This window comes from Lolium rigidum, chromosome 7 (assembly GCF_022539505.1).
Source record: "Lolium rigidum isolate FL_2022 chromosome 7, APGP_CSIRO_Lrig_0.1, whole genome shotgun sequence".
Classification (NCBI taxonomy): domain Eukaryota; kingdom Viridiplantae; phylum Streptophyta; class Magnoliopsida; order Poales; family Poaceae; genus Lolium; species Lolium rigidum.
The window spans coordinates 224,613,639-224,638,795 of record NC_061514.1 but is presented as its reverse complement, the minus strand read 5'-3'; the positions used below and the strand labels follow the sequence as shown (position 1 = coordinate 224,638,795).

General features: G+C 43.6%; 1 long non-coding RNA gene across 3 annotated transcripts; it reads left to right on the top strand.

The window, feature by feature from the left end:
* Window positions 1-2,265: 2,265 nt before the first annotated feature.
* Window positions 2,266-5,534, top strand: LOC124676050. Of its 3 annotated transcripts, XR_006993501.1 has the most exons (4): window positions 2,266-2,577; window positions 3,614-3,763; window positions 3,864-4,360; window positions 5,053-5,534. It is a non-coding gene; the product is annotated as an uncharacterized LOC124676050 (long non-coding RNA). The 3 variants fall into 3 exon arrangements; XR_006993499.1 differs by having other exon boundaries at window positions 2,266-3,763; XR_006993500.1 differs by having other exon boundaries at window positions 2,266-3,763; window positions 5,014-5,534.
* Window positions 5,535-25,157: the final 19,623 nt, after the last annotated feature.

Genomic DNA, 25,157 nt, shown 5'->3' with positions numbered 1-25,157 from the left:
ACATAGAAGTTGCGTGGAATTTCAGGAGTCACCCACTGTAGAGGTTTTGGATCAAGCACAACTTCACTTCTTTTTTTCCGCTTAGACATTGAATCATCCTGCGATAGTAGAATATCAGAGATTTATTCGAATAAGTAATGGCAGTACACATATGACAATTATAATTTGGATCAAATAACAAGTTCAAGATAAAAAGAGAAGTACTAGTGTGGAGAAAGAGAAGTACAATATAACCAACATTAGCAGTACAAGATAACTAAATACAACACTCAGGGATTACTAAGTTCAAGTAGCAAAAGGATTACTAAGTTCAAGTGGTAAGTTCAACTAGCAAAACAGAGAAGTACAGGTCACAGGCATTACTAAGTTCAATTGCTAAAGTTCAAGTGCTGAAACAGAGAAGTACAGGTCACAGGCATTTACTAATTACAATTGCTGAAACAGAGATGTACAGGACAAATGGATTACTAAGTTCAATTTGCTAAAGTTCAAGTGCTGAAACAAAGAAGTACAGGACATATGGATTACTAAGTACAACTAGCAAAACAGAGAAGTACAGGACACAGGCATTACTAAGTTCAACTACTAAAGTTCAAGTGCTGAAACAGAGAAGTACAGGACATATGGATTACTAAGTACAACTAGCAAAACAGAGAAGTACAGGACACATGCATTACTAAGTTCAAAGAGAAGTACTGGAGTTGTAGTAGAAGCAGAGAAGTACAATAAGCATACAGAATAAGTACAATTTCAATATTTGACAAGTATAAGGTCATCACTTTTTAGAATTACTACATGACAAGTTCGGGTTTTAACATTGAGAAGTTCAAGATTATAGTCTCTAGGCTGTACAACATTATCTCACCTCATTTTGCTCGGATGTACTTCGTTTCAAAGGAGTAAGCTGCTGCGGATATACATGTTTCCCTTATTTTATCCGAGAGCAAAGTAGATTTGGGAGCAAATCGAGGTGAAGATCTTGTAGGAACGACATCTTCAACTTTTTTCCGTCGATTCTGCATCTTCTTAGATTTTGGAGGATCCATTTGGTTGGATTTCTTGAATTCAGACAATTTATTTAGAAAAATCCAAGATTTCAACTATGATTTTGGCACTGCAGCATTTGCAGAGAAGGATCCCAGAGCTGAAGAATTTGCAGAGATCCCTCAAGAGACTCGCCGGAGAAGAGGGGGCCGCGCCAGAGAAGAATTCGGCCGGGATATAGAGCCGGAGAAGAATTTGGCTCGCCGGAGAAGAAGATGCCGTGTGCTCGGTCGCTCCGCGCGAGCTCCGTCGCCGCGCGAGCTCGGTCGCCGCGCGAGATCGGTCGCCGCGCGAGATCAGTCGCCGCGCGAGCTCGGTCTCCGCGCCGCGCGAGCTCGGTCGCTCCGCGACGGCGCCGGAGGCGGGGGGGCGGGCGCGGGGTGGAGGCAGACGCGGGGTGGCGGCGGGGACGGGGTGGAAGCGGGGCGGGATCGAGGCAGGTGGAGTTTGGTCGGGGGGGGGGTCTCGGTCGGAGCGGGCCGTTCGGCCGAATCCTTATATAGGGGCCGGAGATGCTCGGAATATTATTCGAGCACCGGTTCAGAATAGTGCTTCCCTATATATATATATATATATATATATATATATATATATATATATATATATATATATATATATATATATATATATATATATATATATATATATATATATATATATATATATATATATAAAACTATTTTCGAACCCCCCTTAAGAAGGGTTCTAGAATAGCTACTCTCGAATCCCCTAATCCCGCTTCAGTAACTTATTCCGAACACGCCCCAACTGAACGCCCGAGGAGAAAACCGCCCTCCAACAAAGTCAAAAAAAAAACGCCCCAGACCACCCCGACCCTCCTCTCGTCTCCTACCTCCTGCTCGTATCCGATCCCCACCATTGCTGGCGGGCCAACGCCCCTACTCCTCCCCGGCTTCCCACACCGCCCGACGCCACCCACACCACCTGCGAACGCACGGCCGGCGCCGCCCCCACCATCTGCCGCGTGCACGGCCTCCGCCGCCCCCACCCCTGCCGCGCGCCCATCCGCCGCTACCCCTTGCCGCCGCCTGCCACCCGCCCTGCACGTCAGCAGGGCTCCACCTTCAGCGCGCGACGCCCCACCTCCACCACGCGCCGCCGAGAGGCCCCTCACCACCACCGCGCGCCGCCGTGAGGGCCCCCACTTCCACCGCGCCGCCGTGAGGGCTCCCACCTCCAACGCACGCCACCGGAAAATTCCCCACATCCACCACGGCTCCCCCGTGCTACCTGCCTCCGTAGAATCTGGCGCAGCTTCAGGCCTTGTTTCCCCCTGCACAGCGCCACCCGTCCCCTTCATGCCTCCAGGGTACCCGGTGCGCCGCTCTTTGGCGGTCGACCGTATGCGCAGCCAAGAGGGTCCACATGCGCCGCGTCGGGAGTCCACCCGCTCTCACCTCGTTGATTTTCCCGGCACGCTACCCTGCTCAATCAACGGCCTGAGAAGCCATCGCCAGGGCGCCCTTGGGACTCCATCCTTTCTGACGCCATCTACTAATTTGCTGCTACTCGGTATGTGTCCGTGAGATTTTTTTTACAGATTTTGTGTGTTTTGTTTGCATCCCTGGCCGCCCATCCTCTACTGCCGCCGGCCGGGTGGCGCCCCACATATCCACAGCATCGCATCGCGACGCCTCCTACTGCATCACATCGTCCCAGCTACTGCTTTGCGGCGGCCGCCCACCGCGAGCCCTTGCCTTATCTACCGGCTGGAAGTTCACGATGCGTGGCCCGCGTAGTTCACCACGCCTCGGTTATTCACCGTTCCGCCCCCAGCATCTCGGGCGCTCCGCTCCAGAAGTTCACGGCGCCCATCTATGGCAGTTGACCATGTGCAGTATCTTTGCACCCCCGGCCAGCGACGCCTACTTCCGCGGCCGTCAGTGCCTGGTCTCCTGTCTCCACTGGCTGCTGTGCACTTTCTCGCCCTGCCTAGCATCTCCCTTGTAGTACCCGTGCGCATCCGCAAATTTAAGAAAGTTAAGATTGATCTATTACGAAAGTTAAGAAATATGATGGTTGCAAGTTCTTAATTTTTGCAAGTAGTAGTTCTTAATTTCAACAATCATCAATGTATATGGCAAACCTCCTATGTAATGTACGCGGTCTCATTCAATATTCCAGTTTCATGTAGATTTTTTTTGTATGTCAAAACTAGTTATTTTGCTTATGCCACTGAATATCATTTTTCGACTCACCTTTTGATGAATGAGGGTTCGAGTAATTTGTTTTTCACAACATTGGAACAAGCTATATAGGGTCTGAAGTATTATACGCGACGAGGATATGAATTGATGGCTTATGCTTTAAAATGAACCTCTTTAGCAAGAGGAGCAGCATGAATCTGCATCTATTTTTTGAATGGATGATTGCACTAAAAAATGATTGTTATGCAGTGCCTGTACTAATACAAAATATATGTCTGAAAGTGCACATAGGAGAAAATAGGTAGTTCATTGTATATAAAATAATAGAAGTGCTCTTCATTTTGTAACCTTGCCTTCTTCCGTCCAGAAATTTCATCACTAAGTTTGTTTGTTATTCACAGAAAGTTCATTCATTAGAGGAAGTTCACTTTGGATTGAAAAATAGTTCTATTAGGCCGCACATGGAGCCTTCCAGTTGAAGAAGTTATCCAGTCATGTGTTGTTCCTCGATTTGTGTAGTTTCTTACGAGAGAGGATTTTCCCAACTGCAGGTGTGTGTCAACAGAGTCTTATTCTTAAAATCTGGTAGTCCTTGAAGGCCTGAACTAAATAGACTTATAACTGTGACGTCTTTCTTTTTTACTTTTGTAGTTTGAAGCCTCCATCTGCGACGTGTGGCCCACGACCAAGAAGGCTTCCATGCAGCCGCCGGGAGCCCATACCATTTAAGTGTGAAGAATAGCTGGACGAGAGTCTCAGCCATGTCGCTGGGCAGAACCCGGGGCCTATACTGAGGGCCGCTCGTGCTATGCAGTCCTGAGCAAGCCATTCTCAACTCTAGTGACCGCTGCTTCGGACCTCTGTATAGCACGGTGCCTCGGCAAAGTTCGCGCCTTTTTTTAATTGAAAGTTCACTACATAAGTGGGAAGGAGTTCAATCCAAAGAAATACAGCAGCTTGCTATCATTCAAAACTTGCTTACATGATTAGCTTACTTTTCGAATAGAAGTTCCTTGCTTTCTAACTGAAGGTAGATGTAGTTCTACTACTAATATGTCCTACTGTGTTATCTCACCGAATATTTTTTTGGGCAGGTCTCGTCTCTTCTGGTCTTTGGGTCATGCATTGTGCATGTTGCGTAATGCCTGGTGAGCATTGTAGTTCACACGTACTAATTTGATGCGCCTGATAATAGAAAAAAGTTCACCTTGTTTAAAGGGAATGTTCACTATTTATTTTGGGGCAGTTTACTTTGTCCTCAACTGTTGTTTCACTTAAAGCAGACAAATAAAAAATGTAGTTAATAAAACAATAGAATAGAATAGCTTACAACTAGTTTGCCTCTTAATTTCTGTGATGGTAGACCAAGTCTGCAAGTGATTTGTTTGTACTTTTTCCCCATGTGTCCCTGTTGTTTATGCTTTCGCGATGGACAAAAATAATATATATGAACATGCGTTGATGTGGTTGTTACCGAAAAGAGGGAAGTTCACACATTCATAGGGCAAAGTTCATTCTTCAACTTGGAGAAGTTCATTACCTGCGTATGAGAATTGCACTTGTATTGACGCTTTTTTGGGAAATGCATTATTAGACCTGAGTTCATACCAGTACTTGCGGAAGTTCACACATATTTTGTCTGGAAAATTGGTTCGTCAGTCTGTGAAGTTCACTATTTTGGACGGAAAAGTTCATTGTATGTTGCTTTGTCGTTTTTGTCTTGTGGTCTATAACTTTTTTTCCATCCTGTGCAATGTTGAATGTGAGAGATTAACCGGATGCAATTTTTTTGGGTTATTAGGAAGATTGCTTTACCGCGACATGAAGTTTGGTTTCCCAGGTGCATGACTGTGAACTCTTATGAGCGCCTCCGTGGACTCCCAGGCGGACCACTGCCAGACAACTTCACTCACTTCATGGAAGCAATAATGTGTCAGGAGTCCATGGCTTTGGCGAGTCTCTCATGCCCAGGTCATCCTGCTCCTCACATTTGTCGACTATCGTTGCTGCTATGCGAAATTCTATTGCTGCATGTGATTTTATTCTTGGTCGTACTTGCTTGTTTATTGACAGCATTGAGCAGTTCACTTGTTAATTGTGAGCAACTCAATTAGGCCAAAATAGGCAGTGCACTTTCCTGTTAAAAAAGATAGCAGAAAATGCCCTCGGGTTACTTGTTAGTTTTAGGAAGTTCATTCGTTCGGTTTAGACAGTGCACTTGCCATTTCCATCTATTGGACTTAGATAGTTGATACGTCTCAAACGTATCTATAATTTCTTATGTTCCATGCTAGTTTTATGACAATACCTACATGTTTTGTTCACACTTTATATCGTTTTGATGCGTTTTCCGGAACTAACCTATTGACGAGATGCCGAAGGGCAAGTTGCTGTTTTCTGTTGTTTTTGGTTCCAGAAAGGCTGTTCGGGCAATATTCTCGGAATTCGACGAAACGAAGACCCAACATCTTATTTTTCCCGGAACCTTCCAGAAAGTCAAAGGGGGACCAGAGGGGAGCCCTGGGGGGCCCACACGCTAGGCCGGCGCGGCCCAGGGGGGGCCTATTGTGGGGAGGCCTCGTGGCCCCTCCGACTCCGACTCTTCGCCTATTAAAGCCGTCCTGACCTAAAACATCGACACCGATTGACGAAAACACCAGAAAGCCTTCCAGAGCCGCCGCCATCGCGAAACTCCAATTCGGGGGACAGAAGTCTCTGTTCCGGCACCCTGCCGGGACGGGGAATTGCCCCCGGAAGCCATCTCCACCGCCATCTTCACCGCCATCGCTGTCTCCATGATGAGGACGGAGTAATTCTCCCCCGAGGCTGAGGGCTCTACTGTAGCTATGTGGTTCATCTCTCTCTTTGTGATCTAGTTGTGTTACTCTGGTGATGTTATTAAAGTACTCTATTCCTCCTTCATGGTGTAATGGTGACATTGTGTGCATCGTGTAGTACTTGGCATAGGTTATGATCATAATCTCTTGTAGGTTATGGAGTTAATTATTACTATGATAGTATTGATGTGATTTATTCTCCTTTCATAGTGTGATGGTGACGGTGTGCATGCTATGTTAGTACTTGGTATAATTGCAATGATCTATCATGCACTCTAAGGTTATTTAAATATGAACATCGAATGTTGTGGAGCTTGTTAACTCCGGCATTGAGGTGCTCTTGTAGCCCTACACAATTAATGGTGTTCATCATCCAACAAGAGAGTGTAGAGTGGTTTTATTATGTGATCAATGTTGAGAGTGTCCACTAGTGAAAGTATGATCCCTAGTGACAAGGGATTAACTTGTCAATGCCTACGGATTGTAGACTAGGGTTTCGTTGGATGTAGAGGGCAAGTAGATCTCGAAGGTTTCAGCCGAAAAGTACTCGACGATGTAAAAACTAGGGTTTGTGAGATAATGATTCGATCCTTTCTTTGTCCCTCGACTCCCCCTTATATAGGAGGCGGAGCCGAGGGATCCGTAATACACAAGTTTACAGAGTCCGGGAGGGTTTCTAACCCATCCCGCAAGATTACAAACGATGACTTCTATTACAACTCTAGCTTTCCTTAATAGTATGTTGGGCTTCCGAATCTTCTTATTCTTCGGGTCGTGGGCCTTCATTAAACCCCGGGTACCACTTTCGGCAGGCCCATTGGGTATGCCTATGTCAGTAGCCCCCGAGATTTTGCTTGAATCGCAGAGTCAGGGAAAATCTCCACTTTTATATTTATTCGACAACTCCGAATTTTCGCACATATCTTTGCATACGAATTTCTATATTGTACAGGGATAATGGTAGTTGGGGCTAGTTCATCTGATGGATTAGGTACTAGTTAACTGCTCTAGTGGCAATCCGCAAAAACCTACTTCAAGATCACGTCCCTGGACATGATCTCGGGATACTGGTGTAAACTTCGACAGGTGCCGCTTAAGGTCTTACCATTCTGTCGAGTCCCGGTCATATTTATCGAGTACCTAACGCGTCGTTAGGATTTTTCTTCGCATCGTTGATACGGAAAGTAGCAAACCGACGTCAGAGACGGAGCCACGCCGCACAGAACGGATCTGGGGTTTTACCTTCGCAATTTTTTGCGGCATTCAAAGATTTAGTCGCAACTTTGTCGCTCTGAGAATATATTGTCGAGTGCTTATTCGGCTGTTGGAATAGCACATTTTATTGAGTCAATGGATGACTTATATTGCTTTCCGATGGGAGTATATGCAGAGTTATTTGTATAACTCGAAATATATTCACTTCCTCTTTTTTTTCCTTTTCTATCTCTTTCTCTTTTTTTTTTAATTTCATCGGGTATGCGAACAGCGTTCCCGATGGTAGTAGCCCCCGAGGCTACAGCCAAGGACTTGTGCTTGGTTGTAGGCTCCACAAATTAATACCATCTGTTGATATATTGTTACTCTTTCTCGAGCTTCTCATATTTATCGGGTGCGCGACCAGCGCTCCCGATGGGAGTAGCCCCCGAGGCTATGAACAAATACTTGTATTTGATCATAGACTCTTGCCATTTCTATCTTGCCACACTTGAACATTTCTTTTTTCCGAAGTAGCCCCCGAGCATTTGGGCAAAAACTTGTATTTGTTCAAAGGCTCCCGAAATAATCAATGATCTTTTCCTGTCGAAATTCTTGTCAAGCGTCTTTGTCGAAACGTTCTCTTGTCAGGGTGACATCATTGCTTACGATAGCCATGATTACTGAATCGGGAACATGCGAGAACCGCTTCTCTCTCTGCCTTGTGGGTCCCATTTTTCTATCCAATTGACACTTCGTGCAAGTGGGGGACACACGTCCTCCGCTTTTTTGGCACTTGTACTGTATCGTCTGTCCGTTCACTTCTCAGTAAAAATCCATTTTTACCCCTTGTCCACGTGTTGGCTATCTGCGTCATAATTTTTCCATCCAACGGTTGCATCGACTCGCCGCACCACTACATAAGGCCATCGTCCTCCTCCTTCAGCACTTTCGCTCGCGCCGCATCGCTGCTCCTCCTCTGCAACTCCTCCATTGCTCCCATTGCTTCAAGCGCTCAACCACTCTCACACACTTCGCCTCCAATTCCGTTGATGTCGCCGCGCATCCGTTTGACTAGGCATAGCATGCCGGAGTCGAAGATGACGACAACAGATCTAGGAAGCGCCGAGTGGGAGAGATCCAAGATCTCTGCCCAAGATATCAACATGCTGAAGAAGATGGGATTCAGCAAGAAGGAGGACTCTCTCCAGTTCCCCAAGGAGGAAAGCTACCCGAAGCCTCCAATCGAATATCGGGTTAGTTTCGTTGACCATCTCATCCGAGGACTTTCTCCCCCAATCCACGAATTTCTTCGTGGTCTCCTTTTTGTCTATGGGCTTCAGTTGCATCATCTGACGCCCAATTCCATTCTCCACATCTCTATTTTTATCACACTGTGTGAGTGCTTCCTCGGGGTCCAACCCAATTGGGCTTTGTGGAAGCGCATCTTCTGCATCCGCCGTAATGGCTCTCACAACGTCGCCTACAATATTGGCGGCGTTGTTATCTGTGTTCGTTCTGATGTCGAATATTTCGATGTCAAATTTCCCGACTCCGTCCAAGGTTGGAGGAAGAAGTGGCTGTATATCCACGAAGAAAGCTCCAATCCAGTGGAGGAAAACATCGCCCCTTTTGACGGAGAAGCCAAAATCCTTCGCCGCCGTTCTTGGGATGCTGAAGCTACCGATGCTGAGAAGTTGGCGACAGAGGCGCTGATGACTCGCATCCATGAGCTACAGAACACCCGCGGCAAGGAATTGTCGGGTATTGAGATTACCGCCTATTTCCTTAGGACTAGAGTGCAGCCTCTCCAGGCGCGCAAAAACCCCTTCTGGAAATACGCTGGTGAAAAAGATGTTGACAGGCTCTCGAAAGATCTTCCTTTGAAGGATTTTGAAAAGCTTATCCGCAAAATCTCATCGCTCAACAAGAAGGATTCAGTTCCATCTTCTTGCCGTATTGCGCCATATAGTAGCGCCAATCCCCTTCCCGAGGTAATTCTTCTTTTTAATTGCTATATTGCCTCCTCGAGTTTTTATTTTTTGTCGACTACTATCTTATTAATGCCTTTTTGTCGATACTCTTTCTTTTTCTCAGGACCACCCCGTCCTTGCTTCTCTTCCTCCTCTTCCTGAGGGTGGAGAAGTTGAAGACCGTGCCGTTGTCGACGATGATAACCAAGGAAGCTCGCGCCCTGCCACTGAAGTTGCGGGTTCTCACAAATCCGCGGCTTCGGTTGAGTCAGAAGCCACTGCCTCGACACACTCTCTTCCTCACGCTTCTCCAAGGGTGAAGAGAAAAAGGGATGAATTCAAAGATTCCGGCACTTCCAAAGTCGAAGAAGCTGAGCCTTCAGATAGGAAAGCAGCTTTCAATCCATATACTGATGCCCTCGTCAGCTCGTAAGTTACTCCTTTCTCTTTACTTTTTTGTTTTGACGTTTCTTGTCTATCTTGCTTCTTATATTGTCGCTATTTTATTGTAGTGATGACGAGGAAGAAGACCAACCTATTGACGCGGCTGCTAGAACGAGTACGTCGCGTACTTTAGTTGTTTCTGAAGCTCAGCATGATGGGGATGAAACTTCGCCTCCCCAGCAGGACATCGTGCAACCGCCGCCAGTTGAGAGCCCCCGAGCCTCTCCTCCAAAGAGAGCTAGGGTCGAGTCATCCAAGGAGCCTATCCAATTCCCTGGTAGCTCTTCGACACCTTCATTGGATGACGTAAGTTCCGGACCTTTTCATACTTCCATCTCCCCTTTGTTTTTTGCTAAGTGTTGTCAAGTTTACATTAGCTATATTGACTTCTTTTTCTTCCTTTGTCGTTTCTTCAGCCTCTAATGAAGGAATTTATTCGTCTTGGTACCCAATTTGTCGGGTACCGTGACTTTTCGAAGAAGTTGGAAGGTATTATCTTTATTTTTCTCTGTTGCGTGTGTACCACTTTTTTGTCATGATATTTGACTGTCATGTATTTTGCCAGGAGATCTTGCGGAGGCCAACAAACGTGCTGACGCTCTTGCTGTCAAGTTAGAGCAAAGCGAAAGAGCCCGCGAGAAAGCTGAAAAAGATGATGCCGCCATTGAAGATCTTCGAAAGAGGCTTCATGACGCGGAAACTTCCTTGAGCGAGAATATATCTCGGCAATCAGCTCGAGAAACAGAGATCCTCGCTCGCTTCGAGTCGCAGAGTCTACGATTTGTCAGTAAGTGCCTGAATTCTTGTGCATTTCCTCAGGTTACTTCACTTTTTCCCCACGTTCTTTGTTTACAAGCTACTATTTCCTTGTTTTTAGGGAGAACTCATCAAGAATATGAAGTTGAGGGTCCTGAGGGCGACGATCTTCTTGATGCGCTGACCCTTCTTGAGATCCATGGGGATGAAGCACGCGACGGTCTTGAAAACGCTGAGGCTGGTCTGTCGAAGCTTTTCCCCTATTTCTTCCCGAAGAAAGAGGCCCCCATTACTTTTGTTGATCTTGCCAAAGCCTTCAATGGGCCGGAAGATCTTGGGCTGAAACTTTGCCAAGAGGGTCTGAAGATTGGCGTTGAGGGCACCATCGAGCTGATTGCTAATAGTCAGCAAAACGTCGACTGGGCCAAGGTTGGCGACATAGGGGAGATGGAGACGAAGAAATGGCAATCTCTAATTAGAGTTGCCAAGCCTCCCGCAAGACCAATCCGTTCCTTCCTTGGTGTTGAACCAGCACCTACTCCAAGCACGTCTAAGCCGGAGGTCAAGTAGACCACCCTGTCCTCTCTCTTTTTTAGTTCTATCTTTAGATGCTGTCACCCTAGTAGTTTTGGCGACAACTACTTCTGTAGTCCAGTAGTGATCTTTCTTCTGTAATAGCAATGTACATACTTCGAAGTTTAATGGAAATCTATGTTTGCTGGATGATTGATGTCGAAAAATCTTTATTTTCAGTTGATTTTTGACAACTATTCCGCAACTCCTCGTCCTTACGTTGTTTTACCTGCCTCCTCTCACTCGAAGAAAGTGCTTGTTAATGCTGATCTTGGTAGAGATTCCTCGGGTAACAATATGGCACAAGAGTTGGAAGAGCTTCGTCAACAACTTCAGTATGCGAAGAAGCAAACACTCGTGGTGCTGGAACAATCTCGCAAGGCATCCGAAAAAGAGGAATTTGCACTCCAACAAGCTCGAGAAGCCACAGCTGCTAAGGAAGCCGCCGTTTCAGAGGCTGAAAAGGCAACCGCTCGAGAGAATTTGATGCTAGAGTTGATGAATGAAGCCAGTGCAGATATGTCAGGTGTGCTTTCTCAAATCGACACTTATTTTGTCTTCTTGTTGTTCTTTTCCCTGAAATTCCTGTGCCGTCACCATATAGGTTCTTTTCTTGATACTGCTGCTGAAGATGAAAGGGTAAACACGAGGACCAATTGATACGTCTCCGACGTATCGATAATTTCTTATGTTCCATGCTACATTATTGATGATATCTACATGTTTTATACACATTATATGTCGTATTTATGCATTTTCCGGCACTAACCTATTAACAAGATGCCGAAGAGCCAGTTGTTGTTTTCTACTATTTTTGGTTTCAGAAATCCTACAAAGGAAATATTCTCGGAATTGGACGAAATCAACGCCCAGGGTCCTATTTTTGCACGAAGCTTCCAGAAGACCGAGGGGGAAAGGAAGTGGGGCCACGAGGCGCCGCCACAACAGGGCGGCGCGACCCAGCCCTAGGCCGCGCGGCCCTGGCGTGTGGGGCCCTCGTGTGGCCCCCCGCGTTGCCCTTCCACCTACATAAAGCCTTCGTCGCGAAACCCCCGGTGCCGAGAGCCACGATACGGAAAACCTTACTGAGACGCCGCCGCCGCCAATCCCATCTCGGGGGATTCTGGAGATCACCTCCGGCACCCTGCCGGAGAGGGGAATCATCTCCCGGAGGACTCTTCATCGCCATGATCGCCTCCGGAGTGATGAGTGAGTAGTTCACCCCTGGACTATGGGTCCATAGCGGTAGCTAGATGGTCGTCTTCTCCTTATGTGCTTCATTGTTGGATCTTGTGAGCTGCCTAACATGATCAAGGTCATTTATCCGTAATGCTATATGTTGTGTTTGTCGGGATCCGATGGATAGAGAATACTATGTTATGTTAATTATCAATCTATTACCTATGTGTTGTTTATGATCTTGCATGCTCTCCGTTATTAGTAGAGGCTCTGGCCAAGTTTTTGCTCTTAACTCCAAGAGGGAGTATTTATGCTCGATAGTGGGTTCATGCCTCCATTAAATCTGGGACAGTGATAGAAAGTTCTAAGGTTGTGGATGTGTTGTTGCCACTAGGGATAAAACATTGATGCTATGTCTAAGGATGTAGTTATTGATTACATTACGCACCATACTTAATGCAATTGTCTGTTGTTTGCAACTTAATACTGGAAGGGGTTCGGATGATAACCTGAAGGTGGACATTTTAGGCATAGATGCATGCTGGATAGCGGTCTATGTACTTTGTCGTAATGCCCAATTAAATCTCACTATATTTATCATATCATGTATGTGCATTGTTATGCCCTCTCTATTTGTCAATTGCCCGACTGTAATTTGTTCACCCAACATGCTTTTATCTTATGGGAGAGACACCTCTAGTGAACTGTGGACCCCGGTCCTATTCTTTACATCGCATACAATCTACTGCAATTGTTCTTTACTATTTTCTGCAAACAATCATCTTCCACACAATACGGTTAATCCTTTGTTCACAGCAAGCCGGTGAGATTGACAACCTCACTATTTCGTTGGGGCAAAGTACTTTGGTTGTGTTGTGCAGGTTCCACGTTGGCGCCGGAATCCCTGGTGTTGCGCCGCATTACATTCCGCCACCATCAACCTTCAACGTGCTTCTTGGCTCCTCCTGGTTCGATAAACCTTGGTTTCTTTCCGAGGGAAAACTTGCTATCTGTCCGCATCACACCTTCCTCTTGGGGTTCCCAACGGACGTGTGCCAACTGCACGCATCAAGCTACTTTTCTGGCGCCGTTGCCGGGGAGATCAAGACACGCTGCAAGGGGAGTCTCCACAATCCAATCTCTTTACTTTGTTTTTGTCTTACTTTATTTTATTTACTACTTTGTTTGCTGCACCTAAACAAAACACAAAAAAAAATTAGTTGCTAGCTTTACTTTATTTACTGTCTTGCTTTCTATATCAAAAACACACAAAAAATTAGTTACTTGCATTTACTTTATCTAGTTTGCTTTATTTACTACTGCTAAAATGAATACTCCTGAAAACACTAAGTTGTGTGACTTCACAACCACAAATAATAATGATTTCCTATGCACACCTATTGCTCCACCTGCTACTACGAGCAGAATTCTTTGAAATTAAACCTCGCTTTACTGAATCTTGTCATGAGAGAGCAATTTTCCGGTATTAGTTCGATGATGCTGCTGCCCATCTTAATAATTTTGTTGAACTATGTGAAATGCAAAAGTATAAGGATGTAGATGGTGATATTATTAAATTAAAATTGTTTCCTTTCTCATTAAGAGGAAGAGCTAAAGATTGGTTGCTATCTTTGCCTAAGAATAGTATTGATTCATGGACTAAATGTAAGGATGCTTTTATTGGTAGATATTATCCTCCCGCTAAAATTATATCTTTGAGAAGTAGCATAATGAATTTTAAGCAATTAGATAATGAACATGTTTCTCAAGCATGGGAGAGAATGAAATCTTTGGTAAAGAATTGCCCAACCCATGGATCGACTACTTGGATGATCATCCAAACCTTCTATGCAGGACTAAATTTTTCTTCGCGGAATTTATTGGATTCAGCTGCTGGAGGTACCTTTATGTCCATCACTTTGGGGGCGGCTACGAAGCTTCTTGATGATATGATGATAAATTACTCTGAATGGAACACGGAAAGAGCTCCACAAGGTAAGAAGGTAAATTGCATCGAAGAAACCTCCTCCTTGAGTGATAAGATTGATGTGATTATGTCTATGCTTGTGAATGGTAGATCTAATGTTGATCCAAATAATGTTCCTTTAGCTTCATTGGTTGCTCAAGAAGAAAATGTTGATGTGAATTTCATTAAAAACAATAATTTCAACAACAATGCTTATAGGAACAATTCTGGTAATAACTATAGGCCATATCCTGCTCGTGATTCTTATGGTAGATATGAGGAAAAGATGCTAGAAATTGAAAGATCCACTAAGAACTTTATGCAATCACAATATGAGCAAAACCAATTGTTTACTAAAACTATGAATGAACAATCTACCTTGTTGAAAAATATAGGAAATCAACTTGAAAACTTGAATAGGGAGATTTCGGGTTTGCAAACTAAAATTTCAAATGCCGAAACCCGAATCTCATACATGTCCGCGTCACAATCCTCTTTAATTAATAAAATGGCTGCTAAACCTGAGGATATTGATAATAAGATTACTACTACAGCAAATGCCATCCAAGTTAGAATTAATGAGAATATAAGATTAATGGTTGAATTGCGTGCTAGGTGGGATAGAGAAGAAAATGAGAAACTAGCTAAAGAGAATAATGTAGCTAAAGTTTGGACTATTACCACCACTAGTAATGTTGATTCCTCACATGTTTCTGCACCTCCTACTATCAATGGTAAAATAATTGGTGTTGGCAATGTTTCTACTCCTAGTGCAAAGCGTACAAAACTGCCTGAAATTGTTAAAACTGCTGAAACTGCTTGTGATAAAACTGCTGAAATTTTTTCCAACATTGGGGATGATGATCCCGTTGCTGTAGCTCATAATGATTTAGATTTTGATGATTTTCACATCTCTGAAGTTATAAAGTTCTTACAAAAACTTGCTAAGAGTCCTAATGCTAGTGCTATGAATTTGGCCTTTACAAAACATATTACAAATGCTCTCATAAAAGCTAGAGAAGAGAAACTAAAACTTGAAACCTCTATTCCTAGGAAGTTAGAAGATGGTTGGGAGCCCATCATTAAGATGAGGGTCAATGATTTTGATGGTAATGCTTTATGTGATCTTGGTGCAAGTATTTCTGTTATGCCTAAGAAAGTCTATGATATGCTTGACTTGCCACCATTAAAGAATTGTTATTTGGATGTTAATCTCGCTGATAATGCTAAAAAGAAACCTTTGGGGAGAGTTGATAATGTTCATATTATGGTTAACAATAACCTTGTCCCCGTTGATTTTGTTGTCTTGGATATTGAATGCAATGCATCTTGCCCCATTATATTGGGAAGACCTTTTCTTCGAACCGTTGGTGCTACTATTGATATGAAGGAAGGTAATATTAAATATCAATTTCCTCTCAAGAAAGGTATGGAACACTTCCCTAGAAAAAGAATGAAGTTACCTTATGATTCTATTATTAGAACAAATTACAATGTTGATGCTTCATCTCTTGATAATACTTGATTCACACTTTCTGCGCCTAGCTGAAAGGCGTTAAAGAAAAGCGCTTATGGGAGACAACCCATGTTTTTACTACAGTACTTTGTTTTATATTTGAGTCTTGGAAGTTGTTTACTACTGTAGCAACCTTTCCTTATCATTTTGTTGTGCCAAGTAAAGTCTTTGATAGTAAGGTTCATACTAGATTTGGATTACTTGCGCGATTCTGATTTCTTTCTTGTCACAAATTTCGACCTGCCTCTCTGTAGGTAGCTCAGAAAAATATGCCAATTTACGTGCGTGATCCTCAGATATGTACGGAACTTTCATTCAATTTGGGCATTTTCATTTGAGCAAGTCTGGTGCCATTTTAAAATTTGTCTTTACGAACTGTTCTGTTTTGACAGATTCTGCCTTTTATTTCGCATTGCCTCTTTTGCTATGTTGGATGAATTTCTTTGATCCATTAATGTCCAGTAGCTTTATGCAATGTCCAGAAGTGTTAAGAATGACTAGTTGAATGCCCGTGCGTTGCTACGGCCTTGTCTAATTTATCAACAATATTTACACAAGCATGCATACAAATTGTTGTTGGGAAATTCTTCCCATAAAATACATCCGGAAAATGAACTTTCTTAGTTTGTAATTTTACTGTTCCTATCAAATTCCCTAGTCGCTGGTAAGCATCTCGAGGTTTCAAGAGTATCTAACTTCCGCATAGGCCATCTGACATCCCCAAGTTTCTCAAACCTAGTTTCAATAAATTACTTAGTAATCAAAACAATAGAGAAAACGTAACTTCAAGATAAAAGAGAACGCAGCCTCAACTAAGGGGGTCACCATTCCCCCATACATGTACCCTGCACCAGGTCACAGGCAGCCCGCCCAAAGCGCATGTAACTGAGGCTACGGAGTTCGTGATCTTCAACCAGCCAGGGGACCAACTGAACAACATATACATACATAGAGCATCGACATATTGATCCCAAGGACCTCATAGCGCATGAAGAGCGCAGAAGCTTAGTCAGGGCACCTGGCGGCGCATGTTGCGGACAATCAAACAATGTGACTGCCATGTTCAGGATACATGAATTCCCAAAATGTATACAAATAATCAACCCTTGCAATTTTTATCCAGCATGCCCAGTTACTACAAAGTTACACAGAGACTTTTAGCTTTGAAAATAAAATACTATCACTAAGGTTAAGTTACTTGGAGTATCAGTGTTTTAAGCTACATGCATTTGAAATGAACCTCATGCATTTCCTTTTAACAAAGTATCTGCAATTTACAAGAAGAATTCAGAGCTGAGATCTTCAAATTATTGAGCTTCAACGTGACGAATGATTTTGCATATAGAAACATGCAGAAAGATAGACATGTACCTTAGCAGGAGTTTGAATAGCAGCATAAAGAATTTTTAACACCACCCTTTTTATGTCCAAATGGCTACATGCATGAAGACATTGGTTTCATTTTGGGAAACCAAGCTAAGTAGCAGTCTCAGGAAACACTACATTTCATCTGATACTAACGTTGTTTGGAAAGTATGTCAGAAGTTGCTAACATCACACTTCATCAGTTTGCTAGTAAAAGCAACTCTACATTTTTCTTCATACTCTATATCATCTAACACGGCACTTCCAAATGTCCCGACCTCGACTCACACTTCATCTGCATACCACGTTGGTATATGCAGTTCATATGGTAAAACAAACTATAGAAAAAGAAAATATTTACTTTTGTTGTGCTGAAAGAAGATATAGCTTGCGTAGAACTTCAACATATGATTGATCGTGTCCCGTTTATTCTCAACCCTTAATGGTAAATTTACATCACCAAGGTATCGAAATTTGATGAACCCTTAGCACGGATTCAGTAAAATGTACCATGAGACATCTCCTTCTTAGAGTTATAAAATGTAAAACAAAGTTAAACTATTTTCTTTTGTATACACAATTACAGACATAGGAATTAGGAAAATAGAGATTATGGGTTTTTAGACAGAGGCTTTAAATTCAAGACACCACATGCATCCAATCGGAAGTGAATGCTGAATCAATCAAACAACATGACTCAACAAAATTAACCAGAAGCAATAAGGTAAATAAGAGGAAGAGTACCTAAGGACAAATTGTAGACCGTATTCAGGAGCAGCTCCTCTGGAATCTCCCAGCGACATGGATTACTTGAGAAGCTTCTTGGTCAAAATTTTCCTTTAGCCTATTACCACTGTTAGGTATAACTGTACACCACAAAACTAATTCAATTAGGATGCTATTATTTCCTACAGCACGTCCAGTTCTCTCCTACATTTCAATCGGGAAATTTCTGTCTGACTTGGCAAACAAATTCTAACACATTGAACAACTTAGAAAACTGAAAACACAGCTAATCGTTTGTCTATTTACTGACCACTATGCCTCATCTCACCTCCATCCTCACCTTGATCCTAGTAACAACATCCAGTTCTACTTATCACCACAGGTCATCGTTATATTTTCGCAAGACTAAAATTTCTATATAGCATTAAAATTTCGTTCAAATGGAACAAAAGAACCTGAATCGTAAAATGGTACCCCAATATAGTTCCTCACGATGCTAGGCACTCATGAACTCAAGCACATTGTCTACAAGAAATAGTTTACAGTTAGTATATGATTGTAGAAATTTAAGAGAAGCCAAAAAATTCTTCACCAGTAAAACTTACAAAGGAGCAATTGCAAATCCTTACCCACTATTTTTCTTATAACCAACAACAATTCGTAACACACCATAGCCCTAAAATATTTCAGCTATCTCTTCAAGGCAAACTGATGTTCTACAGTGCCACTGCAACTTTTTCTTATCCTTACATAAAGTGCAGTAATTTTCTAAGAACCAATAAATAAGATAAAGAAACTAATTGTTTTATGTTCACATTAAATTTTCCATAGGACTCTACTGGAATGATGAACTCAGTATGTTCCATTTGTAGTTTGACACCATTGTAATCATGTTCTCTTCCCAATTCAGCAACCAGCATGTGAAACATACGCCAAATTTTATGAAACAAACAAGCAGAAGTATTAACCATCAGTTCTCACACACCCAAAGTCACATCAAGATCCAAAGATTTATCCTATTTAGTAGTTCACCTGCAAACAAATAGAGTTATAAATATAACAAATAGCATTTTAAGGGATGTGACATACTAATCATCTACCAAATTTAGTAGTTCGCCCAACATTAAGCTGTTGATGTGTTGGGTTAAGTTGTCTCCACCACGCCGCCAGGCCCGCCATTGTCAAACCTTGTCGTCGCCTCGCAGCTAGAGAATCCAGAGGAGGCTTGGCTGATTCCTTCCTCCTGCATCGTGGCCCTGCGCATTTGCACCCATTAACATCAGCAGGCGTCAGAGACGGCCAAAACTCTGTCTCTGCAATCACATGTTATTAATCTGAGATTGGTTTTAGGCAAGCACGTACTCTGCTTCGCAATCGCAGGTCATAAATCTGAATTAGGTTTCAGGCAAGCACGAGTTCACTCAACTATGAATCGTCACAAATCCAGACGGAACGACCATCAGATTAGAGCCAATTTGGGAGAGGAAAGGGGACAAAAAATAGCTAACCACGGGAGCCAAATCAGGGCGTGGATTTGGCGTTGGGATTGACACTGCCGTCCTTCTATTCTCCTTCGGCGGCGCCGGCATCGTCGTCGACCAAGAAACGATGCACGAGGCCCTCGGTGGTCACCATGGGTAGCACAAGCGAGAAGACCTTCAATCTGTCCTCGTCATCGAGACCTCAACCCAGAAGCGTCGCGGCTTCCCCATCAACACGGAGGAGGCTTACTCTGTGGTGAACTTCCGGATCGAGGTAGCGGGTGAGCCAGACGCTGCCGGTGGCCGGGAGGTGGAACGACAGTTGGTACTGAGGGTCTCGAGAGCGAGGGGACGATACGCGGCAAAAGAAGTGGAGATCGTATAGCACCGGGGACCAAGGACTGATACCGGCGAGGACAAAGGAGTCGCTACCGCTGGTGCGACCTTTTCCTGTTGTGACCTGCTGTTGTGCGCCAACATCGTTGCGCCGCGTCTCCTGGACCGGTATGCTACTGCGCCGCCACCGCCAGGATGCTTATGTGTACCCATCACCGAGCTGCTGGCCTGAAGCCGAGGGACGCGCACTCGGCGGAACCCTACGGCGAGGTGCCAAGGATGCCGGCAAAGTCGTGAGGGAGGCAGCGGAGGGGTCAATGCAGATGGGGTGCTTGGTTGAGAAGATGGAGATCTGAACGGTTTGTAGCGATGATTTCAGAGTAGTGGGCGTCATAAACGTGCGGGGTCGTACGAGCCCACGCACAAAAAAATTACCTTCACACGGGGAAAGAGGGGCGATGTACCAACCATCTCACCACCTCTAGCCATTTAATATAGTAGAGATTATGTCACCTCTGAACATGTTAATTTTTATTGTGCACTAACCCTCTAATGAGTTGTTTCGAGTTTGGTGTGGAGGAAATTTTCAAGGGTCAAGAGAGGAGTATGATATACTATGATCAAGAGGAGTGAAAGCTCTAAGCTTGGGGATGCCCCCGTGGTTCACCCCTGCATACTTTAAGAAGACTCAAGCGTCTAAGCTTGGGGATGCCCAAGGCATCCCCTTCTTCATCGACAACATCATCAGGTTCCTCCCCTGAAACTATATTTTTATTCAGTCACATCTTATGTACTTTGCTTGGAGCGTCGGTTTGTTTTTGTTTTTGTTTTTGTTTGAATAAAATGGATCCTAGCATTCATCGTGTGGGAGAGAGACACGCTCCGTTGTTGCATATGGACAAATATGTCCTTAGGCTTTACTCATAGTATTCATGGCGAAGGTTGAATCTTCTTCGTTAAATTGTTATATGGTTGGAATCGGGAAATGCTACATGTAGTAATTCTAAAATGTCTTGGATAATGTGATACTTGGCAATTGTTGTGCTCATGTTTAAGCTCTTGCATCATATACTTTGCACCCATTAATGAAGAAATACATAGAGCTTGCTAAAATTTGGTTTGCATATTTGGTCTCTCTAAAGTCTAGATAATTTCTAGTATTGAGTTTTGAACAACAAGGAAGACGGTGTAGAGTCTTATAATGTTTACAATATGTCTTTTATGTGAGTTTTGCTGCACCGGTTCATCCTTGTGTTTGTTTCAAATAAACCTTGCTAGCCTAAACCTTGTATCGAGAGGGAATACTTCTCATGCATCCAAAATCCTTGAGCCAACCACTATGCCATTTGTGTCCACCATACCTACCTACTACATGGTATTTCTCCACCATTCCAAAGTAAATTGCTTGAGTGCTACCTTTAAAATTCCATCATTCGCCTTTGCAATATATAGCTCATGGGACAAAATAGCCTTAAAAACTATTGTGGTATTGAATATGTACTTATGCACTTTATCTCTTATTAAGTTGCTTGTTGTGCGATAACCATGTTCCTGGGGACGCCATCAACTCTTTGTTGAATATCATGTGAGTTGCTATGCATGTCCGTCTTGTCTGAAGTAAGAGAGATCTACCACTTTAATGGTTAGAGCATGCATATTGTTAGAGAAGAACATTGGGCCGCTAACTAAAGCAATGAATCATGGTGGAAGTTTCAGTTTTGGACATATATCCTCAATCTCATATGAGAACACTAATTGTTGCCACATGCTTATGCATTAAAGAGGAGTCCATTATCTCGTTGTCCATGTTGTCCCGTTATGGATGTCTAAGTTGAGAATAATCAAAAGCGAGAAATCCAAAATGCGAGCTTTCTCCTTAGACCTTTGTACGAGCGGCATGGAGGTACCCCTTTGTGACACTTGGTTAAAACATGTGTATTGCGATGATCCGGTAGTCCAAGCTAATTAGGACAAGGTGCGGGCACTATTAGTATACTATGCATGAGGCTTGCAACTTGTAAGATATAATTTACATAACTCATATGCTTTATTACTACCGTTGACAAAATTGTTTCATGTTTTCAAAATAAAAGCTCTAGCACAAATATAGCAATCGATGCTTTCCTCTTTGAAGGACCTTTCTTTTACTTTTATGTTGAGTCAGTTCACCTATCTCTCTCCACCTCAAGAAGCAAACACTTGTGTGAACTGTGCATTGATTCCTACATACTTGCATATTGCACTTGTTATATTACTTTACATTGACACTATCCATGAGATATACATGTTATAAGTTGAAAGCAATCGCTGAAACTTAATCTTCCTTTGTGTTGCTTCAATACCTTTACTTTGATTTATTGCTTTATGAGTTAACTCTTATGCAAGACTTATTGATGCTTGTCTTGAAGTACTATTCATGAAAAGTCTTTGCTTTATGATTCATTTGTTTACTCATGTCATTACCATTGTTTTGATCGCTGCATTCATTACATATGCTTACAATAGTATGATCAAGGTTATGATGGCATGTCACTCCAGAAATTATCTTTGTTATCGTTTACCTGCTCGGGACGAGCGGAACTAAGCTTGGGGATGCTGATACGTCTCCGACGTATCGATAATTTCTTATGTTCCATGCTACATTATTGATGATATCTACATGTTTCATACACATTATATGTCGTATTTATGCATTTTCCGGCACTAACCTATTAACAAGATGCCGAAGAGCCGGTTGTTGTTTTCTACTCGTTTTTGGTTTCGAAATCCTACAAAGGAAATATTCTCGGAATTGGACGAAATCAACGCCCGTGGTCCTATTTTTGCACGAAGCTTCCGGAAGACCGAGGGGGAAAGGAAGTGGGGCCACGAGGCGCCGCCACAACAGGGCGGCGCGGCCCGGCCCTAGGCCGCGCGGCCCCGGCGTGTGGGGCCCTCGTGTGGCCCCCGCGTTGCCCTTCCGCCTACTTAAAGCCTTCGTCGCGAAACCCCCGGCACCGAGAGCCACGATACGGAAAACCTTACCGAGACGCCGCCGCCGCCAATCCCATCTCGGGGATTCGAGATCATCTCCGCACCGCCGGAGGGGATCATCCTCCGAGGACTCTTCATCGCCATGATCGTCTCGGAGTGATGAGTGAGTAGTTCACCCCTGGACTATGGGTCCATAGCGTAGCTAGATGGTCGTCTTCTCCTTATGTGCTTCATTGTTGGATCTTGTGAGCTGCCTAACATGATCAAGATCATCTATCCGTAATGCTATATGTTGTGTTTGTCGGGATCCGATGGATAGAGAATACTATGTTATGTTAATTATCAATCTATTACCTATGTGTTGTTTATGATCTTGCATGCTCTCCGTTATTAGTAGAGGCTGCGGCCAAGTTTTTGCTCTTAACTCCAAGAGGGAGTATTTATGCTCGATAGTGGGTTCATGCCTCCATTAAATGCGGGACAGTGACAGAAAGTTCTAAGGTTGTGGATGTGCTGTTGCCACTAGGGATAAAACATTGATGCTATGTCTAAGGATGTAGTTATTGATTATATTACGCACCATACTTAATGCAATTGTCTGTTGTTTGCAACTTAATACTGGAAGGGGTTCGGATGATAACCTGAAGGTGGACTTTTTAGGCATAGATGCATGCTGGATAGCGGTCTATGTACTTTGTCGTAATGCCCAATTAAATCTCACTATATTTATCATATCATGTATGTGCATTGTTATGCCCTCTCTATTTGTCAATTGCCCGACTGTAATTTGTTCACCCAACATGCTTTTATCTTATAGGAGAGACACCTCTAGTGAACTCGTGGACCCCGGTCCTATTCTTTACATCGCATACAATCTATCGCAATTGTTCTTTACTCGTTTTCCGCAAACAATCATCTTCCACACAATACGGTTAATCCTTTGTTCACGAGCAAGCCGGTGAGATTGACAACCTCACCTGTTTCGTTGGGGCAAAGTACTTTGGTTGTGTTGTGCGGGTTCCACGTTGGCGCCGGAATCCCTGGTGTTGCGCCGCATTACATTCCGCCACCATCAACCTTCAACGTGCTTCTTGGCTCCTCCTAGTTCGATAAACCTTGGTTTCTTTCTGAGGGAAAACTTGCTACTGTCTGCATCACACCTTCCTCTTGGGGTTCCCAACGGACGTGTGTCAACTGCACGCATCACCAATCTTCTTGTTAACCTTTCTCTTGACCATGGGTCTCTTTTCTGGGCCACCCCGGAACGTACCCGACAAATTGTCAGGTTTCAAGACCACGCTTGTCAGGTTCGCGAGTTCCTTGATTTCTGCACCAGGACCTTGTCCCTGGTGTATAAGACAATGTTTCCTCGGAACGAGGCACCCGCTACTCTTCTTGGTCTCATAGAAAAATTTCGGGACGCTCCTCGTATTCATAACTTTGTGCGAGCTCAACTGTCTGCTGGAGCAAGATTCGCCATGATTATGATACAGATATGCTACCGAAATTTAGACCTGACGACGATTGTCTCCAAGTGCCTGGCCAAGCATTCGAAGAGAAAAAGGAACATCGACAAAATCAATGATATTGTAACTCCTGTAGCCGAGGAAATGATGGATGAGCTCCTTCGGATGGATTCTGAGTTCTTTGTCAAAGGAACTTATGCTGAACATACGACAACTGCTGCAAATAACAAAGGGCTGTCCATAGATAGTATATTAGGTAGGGATTGATATTTTTCTTGTAACTTGTCGAACTTTCTCAAGAATTGCATCTTGTATGTTGTAAACATATTCTATATTGTAAAGCCAAAGAATATATTTTTTCTTCACCAAGCCCCCGAGTGTTTTGGTGGTAAATCTCTTTATCGTGTATATGCGAGGTTTTTAAACCAAGGCAGCTGAGTTCTTTCTGAATATACTATATTTGCGGGTACTAGCCCCCGAGTGTTTTTGTTCTGTTTTGATTGCTATTTTGTATCTTCTTTTTATCTGGCGAGGTATTTGGTACCAAGGCGAAATAACTTTGTCAGTTAAACTCATATATATTGTATATATATTGTATATATATTGTAACTTCGAGGCGTAAACCCCTGAGCATGTCGAAGGAAAAGATATATATCTCCACTATCTTTATTATATTGCAGCACCGCGAGCCCGCCTCATTAAAAACCTTTCCCGGCCCCACTCGGTGCCCCGAAAAAGGAAAAGAGTGCGTCTGAAAACTCGCGGGCGTTTCAGTACATTGTATTTTTACAAGGAGAGCTATATTTTGATACTAGGCGTAGAAACGCCTTAGCTGTGCTACGTTCCAGGGGTTTTTCTCGGGAACCCCTGTCTTCTTATCTTTAATCCTGTATGCTCCTCCTTCGATTACTTCCGTGACGATGTAAGGGCCAAGCCAAGGCGACTCAAGTTTTTCAGTACGATCTTGATTGAGTCGCAAAACTAAGTCTCCAACCCGAAAGGACCTTGGTCGCAAACGTCGACTGTGGTAATTTTTCAAGTCTTGCTGATACTTGGTGACCCTTGACAATACTTCGTCTCGAGCTTCGTCGAGTGCGTCAACGTCATCTTCTAATGCTCTTCTGGAAGTTTCTTCATTATATTCTGTGATTCTCGGAGAC